The following is a 17,108-nucleotide window of genomic DNA, read 5'->3' as shown; positions in this document are numbered from 1 at the left end:
TTCTGGTCACCATTCACTTGCATTGTAAGGACCTACAGAGCTAAGATATTTTTCTAAAAATCTTGATTTGTGTTTAGCAGACCATCTTCAATGGCATGACGGTGAGTAAATGATAAGAGAATTTTTATTTTTGGGTGAACTGTCCCTTTAAGGCACTACACTGCACTGCCTGGGGCCCATAACAGTGACACAAGCCACATGTCAGCAGCTGTGAGGGACCTTCCTCTTAAACAACAACAAGCTGGAGAAACAATGGCTGGAGAAACACTATTTATCAGCTTACCACACTGGATCAAACATGTACTGTAATAAGACTGTAAACAAAAACACAGAACATGTGACCTATGGTCAATGTGAAGCAACAGACAGCATTCAAAACATCAAATTAAATCAGCAATGTAGATCAAATTCACAATGCAGCAGTAACAACAGCCTAAGGCAAAACATAGTGCAGGATGCATGCTACAAATTGATCTGTTGAGCTGTTTCCTGTTACATCTAAACTGGCTTCCTTGAATTAAAGGCAAAAAGCCAATACAAATAATTACAAAACAATTTTGTTCATTGAATGCCAGATGTGGGAAAAAGTGCTTTGCCTATAAAAGAGAAACATTACAAAAGTAAAACAATGAAACATCTGAAATCTGTAACTCTGTCCAATTTCACAGACACAACAGAATACACTGTCTGGGGGGTAAAGCAACAAATAGGTAAAAAAAATAATAATTGCAGCACAGAATCCAGCGTAACCTGAGATGTGTGTAAACTGAAAGAAGAGAGTTAGTGTAAACAACTGCAACCCAGTTAACAGATTTCTGTTTTTTAAAACTTTTTTTAAATATTACATTGTGGTTGTGGGAACGTGAAAATGTCCAATCTTCTTAACACGAACAGAATGTTATTAAAAGGTTAGCATAACATTAACTTAATTAGTAGGGCTGCCCCCTGATAGTCTTGGTCGACCAAGTTTTGATTAGTTGGTTGGTTAAAAACTCCACACAAAAACGACGAACACTCTTCGCTGGTTGGACGCTAGGTGGTACTATGATGTAATTTTCATTAAGCAGGGTTAGGGTTAAGCCTAAACAATAAAGCAAGAAACCTTGATTTCAAACTTCAAACTTTATTTTTTATCTATTTGAACTAAAAATTCAAATGAAACTGGAAAAAAAATAAGTGCAATTAAAATGTGTATTGTTCAACTTTTTGAAAGATGGTTTTACAACAGTTGTGAAGGGCAACATCTCTCTGGCAAAGGACCTACTTCACCTGTGCATTCTCTACTGGTCAGGTATTTCGTTATCCGGGAAACTACATCGTGTGTGAATAAATTTGTTTTGTTCCCTCCTTCACGATATATATATATATATATATATATATATATATATATATATAGATATATATATATATATTGCAATATCCAATTACATCGGCAACCCCCGGGCTGAGGGATCGGTGAATATTCTTGCTTTAGTGATTTTACATTAAAAATTTTATTTATTTATTTAAAAAATGAAAAACTTAAATCAAAAACATTTCTAAATTCAAATTGCACTCCAATCGAAATGAAAAAGCAATTAAAATAATGAAGTGATAAAAGAATATAAACATATATATATACACCTTTCCATTTACCGTCAGGCAAGAATCCGTCTTAACATCATGGAGGAAAATTACTTACACAATTGAAGACATAAAAATAATTATGAATGTAAAAATAATAATTATAATGATGATAATAATCACTGAAATATAAATCATGGTTCGAGGTGGACTTGTTTTTGTATTATTTTATGATTTAATCACAGATGTATAGGCTGCAGAGTTGCATTCACAATGAACTACTCTGTGGAAATAAAGTGAACGGAACTCAAAGCACCTCCTGAGCTGAGATGTCTCATAGATGATTCTGTTCTTGCAAAAAAAAACATTGGAAGACAGAAACAAAGAAAGAGTGAGAACCTTTTCGATGCGCGTGTTCCACGAGACTGCATGCCAACAGCGTGTCATACATGCGCATATACGGCTTTTCTGTCATCTGTTCTTAATAATATAATAAAGTGTTTCTTCAAGCGCGTGTCTGTTTGTCTACGGGCAAATTATTTGTAATATTAATTTGATAATAATAGCCTAATAATAATAATAATAATAATAATTTAATACATGGGAAAACGAGCCAAATATCATCTTGACATCATCAAAGGCATCAGCTATTGGCGATCACTCTGACCATCATCGATCCCCGAGATCATCGTCTGTCAGTTTAGTATTTCTCTGTAATGTAGAACAGTGTTAGTAATGTTACTTATAATATTCTTTCTCAACCCTGGATCTCAAACCATTTTCTGATACTCCCCAAAATATATATATTTAAGTAATTAAATTAATATCATAAACGTGCGACTAGTCGACTAATGGCTTTAATTAACACCTACTAGTCGACTAGGAAAATATTTGACGTTTCAAACTCTGCTGCCTTGTGCGTCACAGAAACCTGGTTGAGTGAAGCCACACCCAGACTCAGTTAATACTATTCGGCAATTTTAACAAAGCCAATCTCACCCGTGAACTGCCAAAATACAGACAACACATTACATGCCCCACCAGAGAGAGAAATACACTGGATCATTGCTACAGAACAATAAAAGAAGCATATCGCTCTGTCCCTAGAGAAGTTTTGGGACTCTCTGATCACTGTCTGGTTAGCTGATCAGCTGATCAGCTAAACCTGTAGTAAAGACTGTAAAGAGATGAAGCAACCAATGAAGCAGAGCTGGAACTACAAGCCTGCTTTGGCTGCACTGATTGGAGTGTTTTTGAGGCTGCAGACACCAATTTGGACGAGCTCACAGATACTGTGAATTCATATATCAGTTTCTGTGAGGATTTGTACATTCTTACTAGGACTTATTTAACATACAGTGATGACAAACCATGGTTTATAGCTAAATTCAGGCAGCTTCGTTAGGCCAAAAAGGATGCTTACAGAAGTGGGGATAAAATCTTGTACAATCATGCCAGGAACACACTGAAAAAGGAAATAAGAGTGGCTACAACAAGTTTTCAGCTAACAACCCTGCATCAGTGTGGAGAGGCCTGAAAGACATTACTAGCTACAAGACACCATCCCCAACACGGTAGGGAACCAACAACTGGCTGACGATGTGAATGTGTTTTACTGTAGATTTGAAAGGCCCAGTCTCACACTCCACACCCGCTCTGACCTTCACTTCACACAAACATCAACACCTCCTGCAACCCCCTCCTGCTACTCAATCTGTACCCATGTGAATATTTCATCTCTGTAGGTCAGTACAATGCAAGTGAATGGGTGCCAATATTTTGATGCTCCAAAAAGCACATAAAGGCAGCATTAAAGTAATCCATAAGACTCCAGTAGTTAAATCCATATCTTCAGAAGTGATATGATTGGTGTGGGTGAGAAAAAGATCAATATCTGTAATTTTTTGCTAGACATTCTTCTCCCTGCCCAGCAGGGGGCGATATGCAGAGAAGAATGTGAATCACCAAAAACATAAGAAGAAGAATGTGAAAGTGATCTGTTTCTCATCTGCACCTATCACATCGCTTCTGAAGATATTGATTTAACCACTGGAGTCTTATGGATCACTTTTATGCTGACTTATGTGATTTCTTTTTTAGCTTTAAAATGTTGGCACCCATTCACTTGCATTTTATGGACCAAAAAATCTTCCTGTGTTCAGCAGATGAAAGAAAGTCATACACATCTGTGATGGCATGAGGGTGAGTAAATGATGAGAGAATTTTCATTTTTGGATGATCTATCCCTTTAAGGGCTCTTGTCATATCTGGATGAATTTGTCAATAAGAAGAGAGGTTTGGAAAAGTTTCTAGTAATTATTATGGTGAAAATGTGAAAATGTCCCACAGGGACATTATATATAATGCTGAAATATAAACCAAAGCAAGATCATGCTTTATTAATGCCTACTTTCGCTATTTCATAGCTTTTAAAGTCCTATGTGGATTCTTATTTCAGTGTAGTTACAGTTTTCAGTGTCGAAAGAACTTAGATCATTAGTTCTGTACAGCAGTACCTCCAGTCTCTAAACGCAGAGTACGCAGCCTGCATAGGGCACCAACCCCGGTTGCGGAACACTCGCTGTGTCTGAAACCGCCCCCTATCCACTATATAGTGCACTATTTCAGGTGTTCACCATTTTGTAGGAGTGTCTGAATTCTGAGTGAGCCACTCGTTCCCTACTTTGGTTCACTCATTCTTACCCACAATGCACTCTTATTTCGAGTGTACATTTGATGTTCACTCGACGACTGTTAACTGCCTGTAATCCACCACGGGGAAGACATACGAGCTGGGAGTTTACAGCTTCCTTCACTCCTGCAATGTTTTATTTCATGCTGAATATATTAAATTACTTTTGACAAATCATTACTTGATTACAATAACAATAACATATAGTGAGGCAAAACATACAGATACATTTTAAAATGTACTCTTTATTTATAATTATGCAGAATTTTGCCATTAAGCTGAAGAATTCTTTTATTTGCTAAATTACACATTAACTAAAATTAAACCCAGTAATGTAACGATAGGAACGCCGCCCATTGTAATGAAGTAAAAGTAATTTTTTTTCATTACAAATTTACTTGAGTGAGAGTAAAAAGTACCCACTTTTAAACATACTCTAAAAGTAATTTTTTTCCTCCAAAAGTTCTCAAGTAAATGTAACAGAGTAAATGTATCGCGTTACTACCCACCTCTGGGAGAGGAGGTGTGCCGTGTCTTCCAGAAACAAAAGACAAGGAAAGCTCAGGGCCCAGACGGTGTTTCACCCACTTGTCTAAAATACTGTGCTGACCAGCTGGCCCCAATCATCACACAGATCTTCAACAGATCACTGGAGCAGTGTGCAGTTCACTGCTGCTTCAAATGCTCCACCATCATTCCTGTCCCATGGAAACCCAAAATTACAGGACTTAATGACTACAGACCAGTCACTCAGACGTCTGTGGTCATGAAGTCATTTGAGACTGGTGTTGGCCCACCTGAAGGACATCACTGGGCCCTTTCTAGATCCCCTTCAATTTGCTTATCGAGCATACAGGTCTGTGGATGATGCAGTCAACATGAGATTGCATCATATCCTGCAACATCTGGACAGACCAGGGACATATGTAAGGATCCTTTTTGTGGACTTCAGTTCGGCTTTCAACACCATCATCCCTGTTATTCTCCAGACTAAATTACATCAACCCTCTGTTCCCACATCTATCTGTCAGTGGATCACCAGCTTTCTGACGGACAGGCAGCAGCTAGTGACACTGGGGTAATTCACTTCCAGCACCTGTATGATCAGCACTGGTGTTCCCCAGGGATGTGTGCTCTCCCCACTACTCTTCTCCTTGTATACCAGCGACTGCACCACCAAGGACCCCTCTGTCAAGCTCCTGAAGTTTGCAGATGACACTACTGTCATCGGCCTCATCCAAGATGACGATGAGTCTGCATACAGAAGGGAGGTTGAATGGCTGGCTCACTGGTACAGTCAAAACAACCTACAGCTGAACATGCTAAAAACAGTGGAGATGATAGTGGACGTTAGGAGGAACACCCCAGCATCAACCCTGCTCACCATTCTGAACAGCACTGTGGCAGCAGTGGAGACATTCAGGTTCCTGGGCTCTACCTTCTCACAGGACCTGAAGTGCAAGACCCACATTGACTCTATTGTGAAAAAGACCCAGCAGAGGTCGCACTTCCTTCGCCAGCTGAGGAAGTTCAACCTGCCACAGGCGCTGCTGATACAGTTCTACTCAGCAGTCATTGAGTCTGTCCTTTGCACTCCAATAACTGTCTGGTTTGGATCAGCTACGAAATCGGACATCAGAAGACTACAAAGGACAGTTCGGACTGCTGAGTGGATTATTGATTGCCCCCTGCCCTCCCTTCAAAACTGTACACTTCCAGAGTGAGGAAAAGGGTTGGAAAAATCACTCTGGACCCCACTCACCCAGCCCACTACCTTTTTGAACTGTTGCTTTCTGGACGGCGCTACAGAGCACTGAGCACCAGAACTGTCAGGCACAGGAATTGTTTTTTTCCCTTAGGCTATACATCTCATGAACAGTTAAAACTGCCCCATTGAGCAATAATTATGTGCAATACACAGCTTAGTCTATTTATATTTATCCAACATATCCTACCTCTTCTGCTATACATTCCCTTGCATCTGAACAGATTTGTATTTGTATTTGTACATACGTATATACAGTGTATATATATATATATATATATATATATATATATATATATATATATATATATATATATATACACACACACATACAGTACTGTGCAAAAGTCTTAGGAGCTTTATATTTTTCACAAAAACATTTGTCTTCAAACAGTAATTTTATATATTCTGCTTTTAGTGTATGAGTAGGAAATATCAATTTTAGATTTCAACATTCCCTTTGCAAATAGAATTCAATAGAAGAAGAACATGGAGCCCTACAACAGATGGTATGGCTCCCACAGAGCCCGTATCTCCACATCGAGTCAGTCTGGGATTACATAAAGAGACAGAAGAATTGGAGACAGCCTAAATAGATAGGAGAACAGTGGCAAGTTCTCCAAGAAGCTTGGAACAACCTATCTGCCAACAACCAAGAAAAACTGTTTCCAGGTGTACCTAGGAGAATTGGTGCTGTTTTGAAGGCAAAGGTTGTCACACCAAATATTGATTTAGCTTTTTTTTTATGTTTCTGGACTTTGTATGATGCTAATTTATTAATGAAAACTATTTATGGCATTATTTCTGAAGACATCCTCACTAAGCAACATTTTACTCAAGTGCCTAAAACTTAAAACAGTACTGTGTATATATATATATATATATATATATATATATATATATATATATATATATATATATATATATATATATATAGTCTTATTGTGTATTTCTATACATATTTCCATATGTATATTTTCTATTCATTTTTTATTTTTATTCTATTTTTTTATTATTATTATCTCTGTTTTGTTGTTTGTGCACTGGAAGCTTCTGTCACCAAGACAAAATCCTGGTATGTGTAAGCATACTTTGGCAATAAAGCTCATTCTAATTCTGATACTGTAGTTAAACAAAGTTCTTGGAATGTTCCCTTTTAGTTGGGAAGTGCGGACTACAGGTTGAGGGCGGGACCTTATAATGTCAATTGAAAATGTGCCAAAAACAACACTGAGATCAGCTGCATCACAGATGAGTGCAGTGTGATGAATGAACACACCAGCTGCAGTGTGAAGACAGGAAAACTGTTGACTCATCCTTCATGTCCTTGAATTAGCAACCTCCCATGAATCCCTGGTTCCTAATGGCTAAACTGTAATTTCATATTTGCTGCGTGATCTTTCACTTACAGCTTGCATAGTTTTATTTCTCAGACTTTCATGAAAAAAAAACCATTTGAAATATTATCTTGATTATCTATCAAGGTTTAGACACATTTGACTGAATGTGTTTACTATTATTATTATTCTAATAAATTAGAATTAATTAAATAGCATTAATTAGTAATTTATTAAATTAGAATTAATTAAATAGCATTAATTAGTAATTTATTAAATTAGAATTAATAATAATTATTATTAATTATTAATTATTGTTATTTATTTTTTAATAGATGTGTTGGACCAGATAGTGAAGGAAAAGCAGCCAACAAGTGTCCAGCATACATGGGTACTACTTCAATACTGTTTAAAAAGCGTCCCATGTGGCACGTCATTAAGTTGGATGAGAAAATGCCTAAAGTGGCTACTTTCAAGATGCTAAAATTTAAGTTTTGAACATTTTTAGTCACTACATGATTCCCATACTTCCATTTGTGTTATTTAACAGCTTTGATGACCTTACTATAATTCTAAATAGTTACAAATAGTATTTTAAAAGAATGAGTAGGTATGTCCTGTACCTCTGCTCACTGGCTCTTCATTGCTGCAGGAGGAAGGGGAAAAAAGAGGAAGCCTTTAAATGGTACTTCCTAAAATTCCTCCCAGTTCCTTCCTCTGCATTTAGAAAGAAAGAGAGAGAGAGAGAGAGAGAGAGAGAGAGAGAGAGAGATGTTAATAATGCACCTGCCTTTCTGCTAGCCATCAGGATGCATAGAACGTGGAAGATTAGTCTCTCTCAGCCCAACATGGCAGCTGTTCTTGTGGCAGAGAGGAAACCCACCATTACACATTGGCCTAAATGCCCATATACATGCCCTACCACACATAAAAACACTTGAAAGATTACCCATGGTCTTGATCGCCACACCAGGCAGGATTGTGGATTTTCTCAAGCAGACCTCATTGTTTGGTTTCCTGTTCACTCTAGCCAAGCCCAGTAACCAAGAAACACCACTGCAGCCCCCCTTACTTTCTCTATTTCCCTCCCCACTCCCTTCAGAATCAGACACACTCCCCCTCACAGCAGCCCTGAATGAGAGCAGCTGAACGCTGACATCAGAGCAGCCCTTCCTACTCTCATTCTTCTGCTCTCAGTGTTTTTCCTCTGCCTTCCTGCCCTCTTTCTTTTGTTACTTTTCATCTCTTCTCTCTCCTTGCATGTTCTCTGAATTCTTTGGCCTACAACTGAACCTCATTTCCACCGAACAGCCGAAAATGCCAAAAGCTTTGTAGCATTGAGTCTGTCATTCCATGTCCTGTGAGCAGATTTTATTTTTAAGAAAAACACAAGAATGAAAAAGTGCAAAAATAGGACTTTTCGGTCTGCATACATGTTAAATTTTATATAACACATCTATCAATCTATCCATCCATCCATCCATCCATCCATCCATCTATCTATCTATCTGTCTATCGGGAAATAAGCACAGTTATTTCAATGCTTTGAACTGTTTTACGTCACGTCACATTTGTACAAATGTTTCAGGATTTTTGGTCCACTGGAAATATTTTGGAAACATGTCTCTTCAATGTTTTTTTCAGCTGAATAAACACCACTTATGTACACAACCTTTTGTACAAATTTCCCTTCTATCCCTCACAACCTTGCTTTCATTTGCATTAAATTAAACTTGTTAAACTAAACTAAATTAAACTAAAAGTCTACCCTGACTAAGGTCTACATTCAGGCAGAGTTGTGAAATTAAAATTCAGTTATCATTAGGGCTGGGTATTGATACAGATTTCCTGATTTGATTCCAATTCACAAGCTCTTCATTCGATTTGATTCCGATTTCAATTTGATATTCAGTATATTTTAGTTATAATGTCCATTTTGCTTACATATAAAAGAAATTCTCTCCCAGCTAATGCTGTTAATTATACAGGAGACCTTCTAACTAGGTACATTAAGACAAGAAAATACATTAATTGTATTTTATTTGTTTTTCATCATTTTGGTCACATTTTAGCTTTTAAAAATGAACAAATCCATGTATTCAAACAATAAAATATAATATTGTATTGCATATATTATTTTTTGTTAAAGGTTTATTGTTTAATTGTATAATTTGAACTACTTACAAGTATTTGCATTGATTTGTTGAAATAAAAAGAAAAAAACGGTACTATGTCTTTAAGAAAACCAGCATTTCTATAAAGAGTGTCTGTAAATGAGGTTTTTTTTTTTTTTTTAAATCAACAATGGCCTGTAAAGAACAGAAAGGGTATTAAAAGAGACATTGTTCAATGACAAATGGGTTGCGTGGATCTCGTCTTTGGACACAGATTACACAGAGTGAGTCAAACCAGACGTTTACTCTCAACATGCAGCGAAAGGATCTCGCTGCTGAATACTTCACCACTATACTACACAATAAGTGGTGAGTGACATCTAAACATTTACACAGATATCAAGATACTACTCAAAATGCATGATATTATTTTTCTTAACAAGCAGATCGAGCTGGCCATTCCTACACAATAAATGTGGAAATGCCAGGTTTGAACCCTATAGTATGACATTAAAAGACAGTGTGTAAATCTTATTGCAATTTTTAAAGCCAAATATATTATCACTACAGCTACAACTCCAAACCAGTCAACCACTGATAACATGCAATATTATGCAATATTAAGAAACTGTTTAAGGTTTAATGTTGCTGGCTTAGTATGCAGAGTGTAAACATGTTGCCAAAAGCCCTATTGTGCGATACAGTCCTGCTTCTCACATTGTGTTAATGAGCTTAATGATCCCCTGCAGTCAGAGCAACAGTGAACAGTATGGACCAGACACACAGTAGTGCTGGAATCGCACTGTGTGTCTATTCACACCCTTTCAAATCTGGTCTTGAAGATAAATTGTTTTCTTTAGCTTGAGGTTATAAGGTCCTTTAACAATATTCCCAACTTAATGCCCCATTCTAAGACCTTTCTCTGCAGGGATGGTGTTTAATCGGATTGTAACGCAGGCTTACATAAAAAAATAAAAAAAATAAAAAATCAGTCTGGGTCTAATCTGCCTGGGACCGAGTCTGCTTCCCCACCCCTGCCACCTACAGCTCGTTGACAGCCTGATGAAATTAATGGGACAGTAGAATTGAGCAGATTGTCCAAGAATGCGTCGTTTTCATAAATTCAATTTCTCACAATTAGTCAACATTAGTGAAAGGGCTCGGCAAGACAGCATGCGACTCTTTCCATTACCTGTGACTAATTGCAGGATGTTGCACACAGCAGGCAATAAGCAATTTACAGCGAGAGTTGCTCAAAGGGATAAAGAAAACAACCATGAAAAAACACGGTGTCTGATACTCACAAAAGCCAAGAAAAATATATTGCATGTGGTTGCAATGCAGATAAGGCATGTTCAAGACCCTAAAATGTTGTCTGTATAATATGTATATATATATATATATATATATATATATATATATATATAATATATAATATGCCCTGGATGTATGTGAATGCATAAGGGAAAGTATATATTTAAGGTACTGTAGTCTCTCAATTAATATGATGTCATAAAAGCTGCATGCATAATGATAAAATAATGAGCAAAATGATGTTAAAAATAGTTATAGTTGGAGTATAGCATGCCCTTTGGGTTTCTGTAGCTCAACTGGTGTTGCTTGATGATGGCAATACCATAAGGTCATAGGTTCAATCTCAAGGAACATATGAACTGATAAAATGTATACCATGAATGCACTGTACGTAGCTTTGGATAAACCACCTGCCAAATACATATACAGTATGTCAACTACTTATAGTATGTAGGACTCTGTGGTATCAGTGGTATCATGGATTCATTCCATATAACTAGTTTGATTTTTCACACTGAGAGTTGTATAAGCAGTATTTAGTGCTGTTGTGTCTAGGGGAGATGCAATGAGTCACCGAGCACTAACAGAACTGATGCATCTGTGACTCTTTATCCTTATATGTCCAGTTTTAACTGCAGACGTGGGCTGGACAGGCAGTACAGCAGAGATATTTTCTGACTCTGCATCCACATCCTGTCTAAAGAATAATGCAAAAATAAAAGAGACTGTTTTTAATTTGGCTTAAAGACACTGATTTTGTACTTGTAGTGTTGCATGATATATTTAACAGTTGGACTTTGCGCTATGAGTAGTGATCTTACAGTGTTCTTACGGTGAGAACAAAGTCCAGTGTTTGTTTACCCAAGTAACTTTTAAGTTGTTAATTCTACTGCTTAAAGGAATATTCTAAGTTCAATACAAGTTAAGCTCAATCAACAGCATTTGTGGCATAATACTGATTACCACAAAAATGTGTTATGTCTTGCCCCTCCTTTTTTTTTAAAAAAAAAGGACAAATCTGGGTTCCAGTACAATGGAAGTGAATGGGGCCAATCCGTAAACATTTAAATATACATTATTATTTTAAAAGTATAGCCATAAGACATAAACAATATTTGTGTTAACATGATTTTAGTGTGATAAAATTGCTTACTACCCTTTTATAAATCGTTCAATTTATAGCCATTATAGCCATGACGATGTAGTCAACAAACCTTAAAACCCTAAAATTACTGTAAAATGGCGATTTTGTTGCAACCAGCTGCAAAATAATATTTACGTTTTACATCATTTACGAGAGGCTAGTAGAGGTAGTTGGTGTGAAGGCAAATTAATACAAATGCATTATGTGAGGTGTGAGAGCTAATGCTTGACTATTTAGTGAAACAATAAAGAGTTGCATCAAAGCACAGGCTGAGTGGCTTTTTCTAACCGTAATGTCTGTACATCAAAGGGGTTCTATTATCAGATAAACTAATAGTCGTGGATCATTATTGGAACAGAGAGAGATAATAAAATCCATCCTGGTCTTCATCCATTCAAAACCAAGCATGGATCTCATCACAAATTATAAATTTTATGAATGTCTTATTATATCAGATCCAGAATATCCAAACAGTGTAAACTGTGAAGCACAAAAGACAGAGCTGCAGTATGCCGGTGTCACTGAGATGGTTAAGGAGAGAACTGTCTATATTTTGTCTGATCTCCCTTCCTGACTGGATGAAAACAACAGACATTAGGTGGGTCTGGATCTGTTATAGAAATAGTTCACCCAAAAATGAAAATTCTGTCATTATTTACTCATCCTCATGTCATTCCAAACCTGGAGCGCTTTACATTACAGCTTTTTTCATTACAGTTCATTTTTGCAAATCACGGTTAACGACAGCAAATCTGTCTCCTCATTGGTGCTTTAATGAGGCATGAAAAAGACACGTCTGTCCTGCTGTGGTGGTGCAGAAGCCAAGTCCATTGGGAGATTCTTGGCTTCCATTCTACCTTATATCTGCTATGCCACACAGCTCTCCTTAAAACCAGATGGATAAATTTGTCCATTAATTCCCATCAGTTCCTATTAAATACTGTTTACTGAACAATTATTCAAGGGCATATTGACTCATTAGTACGCTGTAAGAGGCAGAAGGCTGTACATTAAGCCATCTGTCTCAGTAAATAACATAAAATGCTGAAGTAAAGGCAAATTCCTAGAGTTCAAGTAAATGTGCAATGCAGTCATTAGTTACACTATGTAACTCTGTGTTACTATCCAACAGCAGTGTGCTGTGGTCATCTGGACACTCCCTGTGCTTCTGCAGTAAACTAGCATGGTGAAACAGCAGGTAAGCACAGGAAAGCAGAGGGAGACAGATTTCTCTCACGCACAGGTCCACATGTACAAGAACAATTTATATTAGGGATGTCAAAATATGAAACTTTTGACCAATACCAATTTAAACAAAAAAAATTTGGCCGATACCAATGCTGTTACCGATATTTTGCCACTTGCCACACCAAAATGTACAAAGAGGTACAAATCTATTGTTCTAACAATAAATAATTTCCATTGAACATGGATTGGATCCGTTGAACACATGACAGGCCAAAATTTTAAAACGAGCCACAATGAAAGATAAATAGAAGATAAAAAGTAAAAAATATCCAGACTAGGTTTGCGCGGTTGACCGGTACTAACGAAGTATCACAATAACAAAAAAATGTTAATGGTACGATATCATCATGTTGCTGACTTTGGTACCATATTATAGTATGCTGTCATTAGCAAAGTGATATAAGATGTAACAATTTCACAATTTAAAAATCAAATAAAAAACCTCAGTTGCCTCCGTGTCTGAGACCATCAACCCGTGCATCTTATCACGTGGCTTGTTGAGTGCGTTATTGCGGAGAAGTAGCACGTGTGGAGGCCCACGCTATTCTCTGCGGCTTCCACGCACAACTCACCACGTGCCACACTGAGACCGAGAACCACATTATAGCGACCACGAGGAGGTTACCCCAAGTGACTCTACCCTCCCTAGCAACCGGGCCAATTTGGCTGCTTAGGAGACCTGGCTTGAGTCACTCAGCATGCCCTGGATTCAAACTCGTGACTCCAGGGGTGGTAGTCAGTGCCAATACTCGCTGAGCTACCCAGGCCCCCATGTTGCAATTTCAATCTTAATCAATTGTGCAGCTTTAATTGATACCATACCAATGTCTCAAAGTCAATGTTTGCTGGTTTCAAAGCATTTTGGATAGTTTAACCTCATCATGTATAGGTAAGTGCCACTTTTACAACTGTCACATCTGTAACAATGGTTTTTCCTAATTAATGTGAGAATGAGAATGATTAAAATTTTTATATTACATGTTCTTTGGAGTGCCAACCATTCTACATTCTGTGGCTATCATTATCGTTATTTCTGGATTGTGCATTTGAATTTAAAGAGTATTTGCAAAGTGTGATGATAATTCGTTATAAATTAACCATCAGTTTTTCATATCAGCGTTTTCATGCTTAAAACCGTTTTGCCGATGATTTCAATTTGGTCAATAATTGCCCGATAAATATTAGCCAACAATACATCGCTGCATCCCTAATTTATATGATAAAAATTTTGTGCATGTCCTGTCACTTTTCTTGAATATTCTGTTTCTGTGCATTCTTGTATACTGTGCAAAGACAAACGCAGAAGGTATAAATATAATGCTACCAAAGGGGCTGTTCACAGAAGATAACATTCTTGCATTCCACTGCGCTGGTTTTTCTTTTCTTTTTGTCTATGTAAACGTGCTAGATGGATATTTTTGGTTGTTATGAAGCATTTCACTGTTTTTGGGAGTCTCACGTCATGAGCATACCATTTTTTATAAATGTTTAAGCATATTTACATTTGGACAAGTGTATTGATTTGTAGCTGTGTAAAAAATAAATTTGACACACAGCACAATGAATCAATGTCGGTTACAAAGTTAAATTCACACAACTGCACCCACAGACACACGCACAAAAATACACATACTCCACATTTCTGCAAGGTCAAAATATCTCAGACCACCGGGCACCGCCCAGCCCCCTGTCAACTCAATGACAGGGCTGCAGAGTAAACTGTCACTTAAACAAAGGCGTGATGCATGCACATGAATTCACCTGGAACAAGCTGCTCTGTCTGTCTGCTCTGCTTAACATGAACCTGAGAACACCTGTACAAAACCACTGAATATGATCTCAGAAGGAAAATAATGACCAACCCACAGCAACTGTTCAAGTTACCAAAAATGTTCATATCCTGATATATTGGGCCGGCCGATTAATCGGCCAATATTTCACTATTTTCATGTTATTGGCATTAAATGATAACTGTGTCTGATAAATATGTGGTCATTCCTTTTACCAACATTCCTAAATATACCAAGTCCTAAAATCTACCAACATCCTAGTCAATGGATATTGAACATTTTCTTTTAATTTTTAGTCTTACTTGTTATTAGTAGTAGGGGTGGGTAAAATATATCGATTTCGATGCATCGTGATCCTCATTTAAATGATCTCGATATCGATTCTTAAATGCCAAGATCGATCTTTTACTCTATGTGTAAGCCTCCATTACAATGAGAGGAAATCAATTGCATTTGCAACCACATTTCGCGCTATACGACTTAACTGTTTATATTTGGCAATTGGCAGGTAAATGTTTAGATTTCACGCTCCAGTGATTGTGCAGTTGAGTCAAGTGGTGAAGTATTCAGCAGCGATATCCATTCACTGCTTCTCTGCCCACATTACAATGCAAAGACACCGTTTTAAAATGTATCCGCTTGGGAGTTTTTGCTGCAAAAAACGTTGTCTCAGTGTGGAAGGACGGAAGGCCATAACGTTGAGAAACAAATGTGTTTTCAAACGAAAACGGATTAGTGTGGACGTGGCCTGCATGTTGAGAGTAAAAGTTGTTCCGTGTGTCCTAAGACAATATCCATGCAATCCATTTGTCATTGAATAATGTCTCATTTAATACCCTGCCAGTTCTTTACAGTCACTTATTGATCAAAAACAACAAAAAATAAACATTTAAATCTAATCTTGCATAACACGGATGGGGTAAACCTGTTCGAGTATCTCTCGTTAACATGCGATCATTTCAGATGCTCTTTACAGAAATGCCGGTTTTGTTAAAGAGACAGTATAATTTTTTTTGCACTCATTCAATAAATCAATACTTGTTTTTTGTTTAATTGCATAATTTGTACTATTTACATGTAACAAAAAATAATATATTTATTGATTGAAAACATGGATTTGTTTAAAAAATCTAAATCTAAAAAGCTAAAATGTGACCAAAATTATAAAAAAATAAAAAAACGAATAAAATATCATTAGTAAAATGTATATTTTCATGATGTACTTAGTTAGAAGGTCTCCTGTATAATAAACAGCATTAGTTGAGAGAGAATATCTTTCATATGTAAGCAAAAGGGACATTATGTGAGTATGTGAATCGGAATCTAATTGAATCAGGAAATCTGTATCAATACCCAGCCCTAATTAGTAGATATTTGGTATACTGTACATGATGAGCCAAAACATTATGACCACCTGCCTAATATGCTGTTGGTCCTCCGTGTGCCACCAAAACAGTGCAGACCCAGGGCCGCATTAATTCATAAGCTTACCTAGGCCTTGAGTCCAGCTATATTTTCCCATCGACGTTCTCGGTAAAGACGCTGATGTACACACAGAGAGGTTACGCAAAGGGTAAACCCGTCTCCTCCCGCTCTGACGACTGACAGGGGCCCAAGCGTTCCGCTCAACTTGACCACTCTCGAACAAGCTTGTAAATGTATTTGTTATGTAATTAAAATGTCTAAATGTATTGCCTTACAAGTCAGGCACTATAGTAAAAGTGTTTTGATGTCATAAGATAGCATTGTTGTAGCACCTCAAGAGTTTATTTAATCAGGAAACTCTCGCGAAACGTACAAAAATCCATGTAAAAATCTTTTTGCAGAAATGTAGGTATAGTAATGTGATTCTCTGAGACTATGTTGTATTTTTAAGCAATATATAGTTAATCGGACACCTTGCTCTCTATATATCAGTCTCAACCACTAAAAAATACATACAGTATGTCGAACACTAACTGTTACATCACCATCAACAGCAGCTTACTCATCCTGTTTCTTGTTACAGTAATCATCATCATAATCATCAATAGCATGGTCACATTACCTATATGGTTTTGTATATACTTTTTCATCAAGCATGTTGTTATGCAAACAGCTTAGAATCAGGATTTGGAGCACTGATAAAGCAAACATGAACA

At 37.0% G+C, this 17,108-nt stretch overlaps 1 protein-coding gene across 3 annotated transcripts in view; it reads right to left on the bottom strand.

Moving 5' to 3' along the window:
• Positions 1–17,108, bottom strand: part of LOC127422089 (tripartite motif-containing protein 3-like) — a 53,545-nt gene that overhangs the window by 33,024 nt on the left and 3,413 nt on the right. Inside the window, exon 1 of one of the 3 annotated variants that reach the window (XM_051665447.1) lies at positions 8,307–8,356. The exons of 1 other annotated variant lie outside the window; for it this stretch is intronic. The gene's annotated coding sequence lies outside the window, so the exon portion shown is untranslated. Of the gene's footprint in view, positions 1–7,980; positions 8,075–8,306; positions 8,357–17,108 lie in introns of those variants that run through there. One more of the 3 variants, XM_051665446.1, reaches the window with a different exon arrangement.

The sequence above is a fragment of the Myxocyprinus asiaticus genome, chromosome 31, assembly GCF_019703515.2.
Source record: "Myxocyprinus asiaticus isolate MX2 ecotype Aquarium Trade chromosome 31, UBuf_Myxa_2, whole genome shotgun sequence".
Taxonomy (NCBI): Eukaryota; Metazoa; Chordata; class Actinopteri; order Cypriniformes; family Catostomidae; genus Myxocyprinus; species Myxocyprinus asiaticus.
The sequence above is the reverse complement of the archived record's forward strand: the minus strand, read 5'-3'. Positions and strand labels throughout refer to the sequence as shown.